This window comes from Myxocyprinus asiaticus, chromosome 29 (genome assembly GCF_019703515.2).
Source record: "Myxocyprinus asiaticus isolate MX2 ecotype Aquarium Trade chromosome 29, UBuf_Myxa_2, whole genome shotgun sequence".
NCBI classification, from domain to species: Eukaryota; Metazoa; Chordata; class Actinopteri; order Cypriniformes; family Catostomidae; genus Myxocyprinus; species Myxocyprinus asiaticus.
This window is the reverse complement of record NC_059372.1, coordinates 7,993,325-8,004,385: the sequence shown is the minus strand read 5'-3', so window position 1 is coordinate 8,004,385 and position 11,061 is coordinate 7,993,325. Positions and strand designations below refer to the sequence as shown.

The 11,061-nt window shown below is 38.0% G+C and overlaps 1 pseudogene; it reads right to left on the bottom strand.

The window, feature by feature from the left end:
• Positions 1–1,845: 1,845 nt before the first annotated feature.
• Positions 1,846–7,069, bottom strand: LOC127420195 (cytochrome P450 2J6-like; annotated as a pseudogene).
• Positions 7,070–11,061: the final 3,992 nt, after the last annotated feature.

Here is an 11,061-nt window from a genome sequence, read left to right as displayed (position 1 = left end):
TTTAGGTAGCAGTGAGCTAATGTTACTGATGAGTTTGTACGTTTACAATATCTCAAGATATTGTTCAGTGTTAGTTCATTGTAATTAACTGATGTTGACGTATTGCCTACAACCTTATTAAGTGTTACAGAAAATGCATTTGTCATTGAATATGCATATGATCCGCTCAGGCAGAGATCTGGGATGCTTCCCGAAGATCAGTGGCCAGTACTGACTTGGAATCAGTGAGAGATAGAAGCGTTATGATTGCAGACCCAAGGGAAATGTGGCTTCAAAGGTTCCACATGATGGAAATGGCCTTACAAATGTGTGACAGCACAAATACAGGTATTGGACCAAATTCCATTATTGAATTTTTTTTATTATTTATTTATTTTTTTTTTTTTTTCTGTCTGGTGCCAGGGTGCATCTGATAATTGTAACTCAAGCAGATGTACCTCTGTGACTGTATTTTCAGAGAAAATGATGGACTAAGTATCAACAATGAGAAAAATATGGATGTTAATCAAGAACCTTTACAGTTCTTTGGGGTGCAATACCCTACATGACACTTTAAATTTATCAGTGTTTCCATTTATTTAAATCCAATATACATTAGTCTCAATCTGTAACTCATTTGATTTTGTTTTTGACACTACTTTGTTTCAGGTTATGTAGACAGGGGCCTAGCCATACACCTGATACAGAACTACAGTCTCAACTTTGATTTGAATCTCAGTCCATTCAAGGTCAATGAGGTCACACGAAACACTCAACGAGAAGGAAAAGTTAACCTCGCCTCTGCTCTGCAGCAGCTAAAGGAATTATAAACCTTAAAAAATTATAAACCTTTTATCTTAATATAACTGTTTTGGTAAACTTTTTGCCTCTCAAAAGAGGGTTCTTCAATCAAGTTCTATACATGACAATATGAACAAAGAGAAACTATACTCCCTCCTTAATTGCTAGAAAGTATTTGGTCAACAATTTACTGTCAGGACTCCAACAAATGTTAATAGTCATATCTGATGCATCATTTTCAATGTTCAAGCAAGCAATTAATGCCCAAATTGTGAAATAAAGAATATTGTACTCCTGCAATGTTTTCAGCACTTATCAGCAATTTTGTTGATCCTTACATGTGCAATGGTCGAAAATGGGCACAAGAGGACAGTCTAACTTACCTTTAACTCCCTGGCAGCTCTGGCTCTCCTAAAGATTGTTACTTAAAAAATAATACACATAATAAGAAATATGAACAATAAATGTTTGACTATTCACTATTATTTTTTCGTGTCGTGAATTTGTCCATTTTTGTGTTTACACTACAACAAATCATGTCTCATGCAAAAATCAAATGTGATGACCTTCAAGCGGTTTCAGCCATAGATATACATATGTAGATGCCACATTCGGCTTGTTCCGGTATGTCAACCGTGGCACCATCTTGGAATGGTCAACAAGGAGAGCTGTTTGAATGCAAGTGAATGGAGAAGAAGCCTCAGAACGCTGCATAAACTGCTTTTTTGTGGAAAAAGATCATCGTGTAATAAACTGACTGACTGGGTGCATATTTTCAGTATGTTTGACATGGTATATTCATTTGTAGAGGACTTTACTTTTGCAGTTTGCTACGGAAAAAAAAACTGTTTTAGAAGTGAAGTCAGGTTTTTTATATCATCTAATATATTGCCCAATGTTTGTGGACAATCAGATAATCTGAAAATTGGCTGGAAAAGACAGACTTTTGCAGGCCATATCTGTCAATTTACAGTCATGTGTTGACAGACGGCTCTTGACCTATCCAATATGGCGGACGCACCGACATATCGCGGTCCATAGAAACAGCTGCTAATAAGGTATCTACGTATAGATATCTATGGTTTCAACAGTCAAGTGCTTCAGATGAAATGTTACTAATTCACGAGACAGATTGCACTTTTGTCAAGCCAATACCTATCGACCAGGGAGTACTAAACATTTCTTTCCCATCCCATTGTTATCACAAAATGTAATTATTGTTGTGTGAATGTAGCCTAAATAAGGTAACAAATTACACATTTCATAGTTGCAGTAAGCAGTTTCACATTTTTGTTTGATTCTGGATCATTGATACTGGCAAAATGTACATTAACGGTAATCATTCGATTCTTTAAACATCCTTCATGTTGGTAAGTATTCATACAATTTCATATTATTAGCGTGTCTGCATGAGCACGACCTTCACATGATCTAGTAACTCAGCCTGTTCTACAACTTTAAACAAGTGGACATACATACACAGTATATACATGCAATTAATGTTATGGCTCCTCCACCCCTAGACATGTCTGATAAATGTGAAATAAAAGTATGCTCAACAAAAAATATTTAAGCCTTGAGAGGAATCATTCATTCTCTAGACAAGAACTGTTACCCAGATAGCACACGTAAATCTCCGAGATGTCTGTTTTAGATCTTTCATCTGGAAAGCATCACATTCTAATTAACATCTGCTAAACATCTTAAAAAGATCAGATTTACAAACAAGCTAAATCATTAATGTCTCCAAGACATCAGATGAATGTCTTATTGACATCAGAGAGGAAATGTCTTATAGACGGATTGCAGATGAGCAAACTACGTAAAAAAATACATTTTCCAGATGTAAACACATACCCATGATAGCTCATGTAGATCCCCCAGACGTCTATTTGATGTGTGTGTTTACATTTGGAAGATGTATTTTTTATGTTGTTTGCTCATCTGCAATACGTCTACAAGACATACACTATATTGCCAAAAGTATTCGCTCACCTGCCTTTAGACGCATATGAACTTAAGTGACATCCCATTCTTAATCCATAGGGTTTAATATGACGTCAGCCCACCCTTTGCAGCTATAACAGCTTCAACTCTTCTGGGAAGGCTTTCCACAAGGTTTAGGAGTGTGTTTATGGGAATTTTTGACCATTCTTCCAGAAGCGCATTTGTGAGGTCAGACACTGATGTTGGACGAGAAGGCCTGGCTCACAGTCTTCGCTCTAATTCATCCCAAAGGTGCTCTATCGGGTTGAGGTCAGGACTCTGTGCAGGCCAGTCAGGTTCTTCCACAACTCGCTCATCCATGTCTTTATGGACCTTGCTTTGTGCACTGGTGCGCAGTCATGTTGGAACAGGAAGGGGCCATCCCCAAACTGTTCCCACAAAGTTGGGAGCATGGAATTGTCCAAAATCTCTTGGTATGCTTAAGCATTCAGAGTTCCTTTCACTGGAACTAAGGGGCCAAGCCCAGCTCCTGAAAAACAACCCCACACCATAATCCCCCCTCCACCAAACTTCACAGTTGGCACAATGCAGTCAGACAAGTACCGTTCTCCTGGCAACCGCCAAACCCAGACTCGTCCAACAGATTGCCAGATGGAGAAGCGTGATTTGTCACTCCAGAGAACGCATCTCCACTGCTCTAGAGTCCAGTGGCGGCATGCTTTACACCACTGCATCCGACGCTTTGCATTGCACTTGGTGATGTATGGCTTGGATGCAGCTGCTCGGCCATGGAAACCCATTCCATGAAGCTCTTTACGCACTGTTCTTGAGCTAATCTGAAGGCCACATGAACTTTGGAGGTCTGTAGCGATTGACTTTGCAGAAAGTTGGTGACCTCTGCGCACTATGCGCCTCAGCATCCGCTGACCCCGCTCTGTCATTTTACGTGGCCTACCACTTCGTGGCTGAGTTGCTGTCATTCCCAATCGCTTCCACTTTGTTATAATACCACTGACAGTTGACTGTGGAATATTTAGTAGCGAGGAAATTTCACGACTGGACTTGTTGCACAGGTGGCATCCTATCACAGTACCACGCTGGAATTCACTGAGCTCCTGAGAGCGGCCCATTCTTTCACAAATGTTTGTAGAAGCAGTCTGCATGCCTAGGTACTTCATTTTATACACCTGTGGCCATGGAAGTGAATGGAACACCTGAATTCAATTATTTGGATGGGTGAGCGAATACTTTTGGCAATATAGTGTATGTCAATAAGTACATCTCGGATATCAATATTACATTCAGCAGATGTCTAAAACATTTATGATCTTTTTAAGATGTTTAGCAGATGTTAATTAGATTGTGATGCTTACCAGATGAAAAGATCTATCTGAGACATCAAATTGTTACAATCTTAAAAAGTCATGTACATGTCATGTATAGTCATTTCTATAGAAAATCGTTAAGCATAGCTGTAAAATATCTCATTGCCTGGAAATTGCTGTTCATGAGTGCAGTCTCTATGAAATAATTTTATAAGCCTTATCCACTAATCACAAACAATTGGAAAAGGCATGGACATTCACTGGTCAAAACGTCTTTGAACCTTGTTGAAATTCTTATTTGCATCATTAATACACAACTCATATGTTGTGGGTCAGCCTAAAAGGTAAATGACACCTTTAGGACCTTCAACATTTCTAAGATCTACTGATGTTCATGTTATAAAACTGGCAATTGATTATTTTCCTGATCCAGCACCATGCTTCTTAAACTATTCTATAATTTGTATGTTAACACTGTACTTTTTTAGCTTGTTGATGCATACTGGGCCAGAAAGGTTACTGACGATCACTCTTTGGCATCCCTGCTGTGGCAAATGTGTTGAATGGCTGGGGATAACGGACTATGCCCATGATGCCATCCATGTTTAGGCGCTCTGCGTTGGGTGGCCAAGAAAAACGAATTCTCTGTAGCAGAGAAGTGATGAAGATGAAGAGCTTCGTCCTTGACAGGGTCTCTCCGAGACATATCCTTGGACCTGATCAGTGAAGATTCACAATGGAAGTCCATCAGTCCAGTAACTTTGATTATGGTCAGTTTGCTTATTCATTTCACAAATGGGTGACTCACCTAAGGAGAAGGCAATGAAAGACTCTGGTTTGCAGAAATGTCCATTCTCATCTAAGAAATTCTCTGAGTTAAAAGTGTCTGGATGCTTCCAGTGCTTTTTATCAGTGAAAATTGCAGTTAAGTTTGACGTAATCATCGTTCCCTGTAAAGAAAAGTACAGTAGAGTGGAATTGGTGCCAGATGAGAGGTTTCTGAAGTGAATAAATTCTGTTGGAACCGTTTTAATCAGGTTAAAATACATAGGTCACTGAACCTTTTAAATATTAGTCTTTTTCAGTCCCCAAAAGTTGCATACATACAATTCAGTTACAAATGCATCCATGCTCCATTCATTACCTTAGGGATGTTGTATCCTCGTAGTTTTGTAGGCTGAGTCATTTCGTGAATCACGCCAAGGGGTACAATGTTGGCACAGCGCTGAATCTCGTGAACAGTGGCATATGTGTACGGCAGTTTTTCGTGATCTTCCATGCTGGGCAAGAGGTCGTAACCCAGCACCCTAACTATTTATTCATGACATCGCTCTGTGTGTTGTGCGACAAAAGACAATTAAAAAGATGTTCCTGTGTTATATTAGCTAGATATAAAAATAATGAACATGGTGACTGTCTTGTTGACACTCAGTTCAAGCCAGAGATTACACTCAGGCACTAAACATACTCTATGAAAGTACGTGACACAAAGTTATTTATTTACAACAGGACCACAATGCTTTGGCATTCGCGGCTGCATTCAGTAGAGTATGTTATTGGTCTCAAAGGAATGTTCTGGGTTTATTTGTGACATAATGTTGATTACCACAAAAAAGAGCTTTGAGTGTCTAGAAAAGCACTATATAAATGTAATGAATTATTAAGTGTCTAATGCAGAGGAAACATCTCCAGTTCTTGAGCAGGAGTTTCCATTTTGTTCAAGTGTGTTATAATAAGTGGCAATCCCGCGATGGTGTTGTAGTGCCATGTTTAAAAAAAAAAAAAACTAATCTAAGAATTGTTCGAAATATTTCTACTTTACTCACACAATATACTGCTTTATTCTCATAATGCTATGACTTTATTCTCGTAAATTTTGCCTTTATTCTCAAATTACGACTTTAATCTCGTAATGCTACTACTTTATTGTAGTAATTCTGACTTTATTCTCAACATATTACAACTTTATTCTTGAAAAGTTAGATTATTTATTTTTTTCTACGATCCAGCGTTGGAGTTTATTATTTTCATGTTATGAAGAGTGCGGGTAGCGATGTTCTCTCGTGCATCCAGACGTGCTCTACTCGCTCCGCTGTTGCACAGCTCGCGCTCCTTTCCTGTTAAATTGCAAAGCAAAATGCAAACAGATGTGTCCCCGCTCATGATATACATTTACTGACGAACAGATGCAATCCTTGTTTATTAAATGAAAAAGTTATATTACGGCAGGTGAGAACCACCACCACCAACACTTTTTTAAAACAAAAAGTGTTTTTTAAGCAGATATGGACCAAATATGGATCATCCTACAGCGGTCATTTACCTGGCAGGCAAGTAAAACATTGAGTGAAAACAAAGAGGTTGTTTAGCAATAATCTAAAGCCCAAAAATGTAGAACTTGTTTATACCTGTCCCACAGATGACCCTGAGATCATGAAGTTTTCATTCAGGATTTTCAGAAGGTATTCAAAGCGCTTGTTATCATAGTCGAAGCGATCTCCAAAAACAATGGAACAGATAATGTTGGAAACTGCATTCTGTATAGCGTGTTGAGGTTTGACTGATTTGCCTGCAACAAAGAAGAATTCATTAGTGCTGTTATAATTTGAGTCATTATTGCTTTGAACAGATAAACATCTCACACCTTCTGCTTTGAGCATTTTAGTGATCAGGTAGCGGCCTTGCTCTAAAACAAGTTCTTCCACCGATTTCTTCCCCAAGCTAAAATTTAAAAGTGTGTGTACAGCAAATTGCCTTTGCTGCCTCCAGGAGTGACCAAATGTAACCATTATTATACCTGAGAGAGAGAGAGAGAGAGAGAGAGAGAAAGAGAGAGAATGTAATGTAGAATGTAACAGTATAAGATCCACATTTCAAATATGTCCTCGATGTGTTACTGACCAAGTTAGATGGTGATGATAAGATGCGTGGATCGACGATCTCAGACGTGGAGGCAACTGAGATTCATCCTCCGCCACTCCGGATTGAGGAGAGTCACTACGCCACCACGAGGACTTAGAGCGCATTGGGAATTGGGCATTCCAAATTGGGGAGAAAAGAAAAACAAACAAAAAAAAAAACATCTTTCTTTTGTCATTGTAAGATCACAAACCGCTTTAGAATAAACTGATTTATATGGGTAGATTTTTGCCCATTACCCCGATTTCATGTTGCATGTAAACACCTTTACCGGTGTTGTGAGAAATCTAGTCCCCCCTGAAAATCGTGTTTCCCTATGACTTCACAGCAATTCCATTGGCTGAGGGACCTATTAATGGGTACTATATTCACTGCCTGAGTAGAAATCCTTTAAAATCGTTTTATGATGTATGCCGATATAACTTTGTAAATATGACATTTAATGACTTTTAAACCATAAGTTATACATAATAGTATATAACTGAAGTTAAATTAAAGATGTGTCGTTGTTTGTGTTTTTCAGTAAGCCTAGACTTCAATGACATGCTATTACAATAACATGATAGGTTTTTGCTGAGGTATTACAAACGGTTACCCCCATGGGGACTCAATTTACCGGGCGCACACAATTTATCAATAAACAGGCATTCTTACCGGCTTATCCAATGTGCGCAAGTGTTGTGCGAATGTCTTCTCACGAACTGAAAACGCAGACAATAACTTGATTATTTAAAATCTCTTGTAAATGCGGTTTTCTTGATTTGTTTGATTTTTTTGGAATAAGCTGATTTAACATGTGCATGTAAACAGGCGGACATTGGATAAGCCAGTGTTAGAACACTAGTAAAGGTGTTAACATGCAATGCGAAATCGGGGAAATGGACCAAAATCTATGTGGCAATCAGTTTATGCTTAAAGAGCCCATATTATGCTCATTTACAGGTTCATAATTTTATTTTGGGGGTCTACTAGAATAGGTTTACATGTTTTAATGTTCAAAAAACACATTATTTTTCTCATACTGTACATTGCTGCAGCACCTCTTTTCACCCTCAGTCTGGAACGCTCTGTTGTAGCTCCTGTCTCTTTAAAGCCCCCCTATCCGAAAAGCCCAGTCTGCTCTGATTGGTCAGCTGGCCCATTCTGTTGTGATTGGTCAACCACTTAGAGCATGTGTCGGAAATGTAATGGCCCTTACAATAACCGAAGTAGACCGGGTAGGCGGGCATTATGTAGATGTGTTACATAGTGACATAGCTAAGTCACGGAAGTAATGGCTGGACTGCAAACCAGGCATTTCAGGCAGTTCAGAAGCAGTGTTTGGCATGGACTTTGTGCTTTGTAACTTTGCAGACCTTTTACATGCACAAACAGCTATATTACACACTAAAGGAAAGGTAAAATCCCAAAAAGCATTATAGGGCCTCTTTAAAAAGTTTATGACCTTACCCTGATAAAGGGAAGCCATTTAAGGCGTTTACATGAACTTGCATGTTGTCGACTTCTAAACATAATCATTGTAAGATCATGCATGTAAACGCCTGTGTTTTAGGAGATGTTACTACATTCTGAACACATATCTGTTATACAATTATACATCTACTTTCGGAAGGTGATTTAACCAAGACTTAAATGATATTCTCCTAAATGTTACAACCAGACACACAGCACTCACTGATCTTATTGATCCCATTGGATCCTTAATAAAATACGGTTAGGTCCCCACAAAAGGCAGAGGTCTGGGTCCAGGTGGAGTTTTGGCTCTGATGGAAATAATCCTGATTATCTCAAACAGAACCTGAAAGATCAAGCCCAGACCTACAGAGTTCAAGTTTAAATTTGTCAGAGTAGTCCACATGGTGACAGATTAATTCCAAGACAAACACTTTGGTAGCACACAATATGTGTGCTTTATGAAGCCAAGGAGGTAGAGGGAGGAACACAATGGAAGCAGGAAACCACTCCCTTTTCCTGTTTCCCTCCTGCTGCCCAGAGAGAATAGTTCAAAGTTCAAAAAGATTTCAAGTACTGGTTCACTGCAGAGGAAGAAACATTCTACAAAAGTCTGGGTGACTTTAGTAAAATAATAATTGTCTACTTTACAGTTCTCTAATACTCTTAAGTTGCTTTTCCATAAAACTAAATTGCAGCATGGCCAATGAGAACGGACAATTCTACTCTGTAATCTTTTCTTCATTAATGATATGATGCAAGATGTCTGTAAAGGTGTGTAAATGTGGAAAATACAGTTGGAACAACTATGTCAAAGGTATGGCATGGAAGCATTCAGTCAAAATTATAATATCTGATGCAATCTCATGCAATACAGTTTTCTTTAAAGTACACTGGTGTACCAATATCATGGTATATAAATGTGGTACCAATTTATAGATCAAAGTGCCATGATCTTACCATCTGATACTATTACTGTAATATGATACCACCACAGTGCTGAAATGATCTTCACCCATTAAGCCATTCCATATTATAAATGAGGTTATCAATCCAACCATCCATCTGATGCAACCTCATGCAATGCTTGATTTCTACATTTTGTTCCAATGAGTATTCCAGTTTTACATGTGACTGGAACCTGGACCTTTAGGCGCTTGTTCGTGGTTCCTTGAGAGTTGTACCATTTTATTACACTAAATCAATGTTTTTAAAACTAAATACAAAATGTTTTTTTTTTTTTTTTTTAATTCAATTCAATTTTATTTTGTCTGCTTTTTCCTTTTCTCATTTCTGGTTATAGGAAGGAATTTTAGCACTACATAACTGTTTCAATACAGTTGTCTTGACAACAAATTAATAACCCAAGTAAACATCTTTGGCATGGAGGACATATAATGAAAAGGCAGAGACCTCAGAGAGAGCAGATGAGTTTTATTTAGCATGTTTAAAAAAAAAAAAAAAAAAAAAAACGTATAATCATCATGGTCCCTTGATAAAGATATAACAAGAAGACAAACAAAACAACGAACATATAAAGACATAATGATCAAGAAATTAAAACAGCCTTCAACTATTCAACTAGATGTCTATTTTTTTTTTAAACATTAGTTTAAAAACTATATCTAAACTTAAAGGTGCAGTATGTAAGATTCCTTGATATTAATGACACCTGTGGCCGTTAAGTGAACTGCAGCCTGTAGCTCGTGATCGCGCGCACTCCATAGGGAACAAAACAAAGAGACTGAACGTGATTCACCGGCATCATGATGACAGATGAGGTAGCATAATTAAAATGACACAGTTATGATTGTTTTACTACAAACTTTGAAACTTTGAGACTTTGCATATTATATTTGACTCTCCAGTGCTGGAACAGGGCTAAAACAAAGTGTGGGTATAGGTCTGACTATGCGAGACTATAGTTTGAAGGAATCACTTTTCTTTGCATGATACATTGACTGCATTTATACGATAGCCTATGTCGGCGTTAGCTAGCTAGTCAGCTTTATCAATAGCTGTTAGCTAAATTTGGTGGATGATGACAGCAGCTGTTTATAAAATAGACTGTACATTATAAATATGTTGGCACAATTCAATATTGATGTGATTCCATCACAACTGTCATTTTGATATATCGATGTGCTATTGTTTTATAATTATAGATTGTATAAATTTTATGTATTACCTAGTTACGTTACACTAATGAATGGAGCTTTTTGCATTAGCTTGAAAATTGTCTTGCATTCATTTCATGTATTATTGTAGTTTACCTTGCTGAATAATTACAGATTAACATTATGTCAGTTACTGTGAATCAGCATACCTGACTTTTAGTACAAAGAGAAGATCGTTGAAATTATTTGAAAGTTACGATGCATGGTAGCTTGCAATTCGTCAGTGTTAGCAGACAAGGTCAAGTTAGCTAAAATTACACAGATCAATCCTTATGGCACTTTATTTCACATGCTTTGCAGTTATGTAAGCTTACCTGTCCAATAAGAAGAATGCCAACTCAGGGTCAGTTTTGATCCCCAAAACCGAACGAAGGTCCCTCCAGGAATCAAATGTCCTGCCGATGTTCAATCTAGTTTTCGCTTGACCACGATCACGTTTCACGCTTAGCCAGATTGGAATG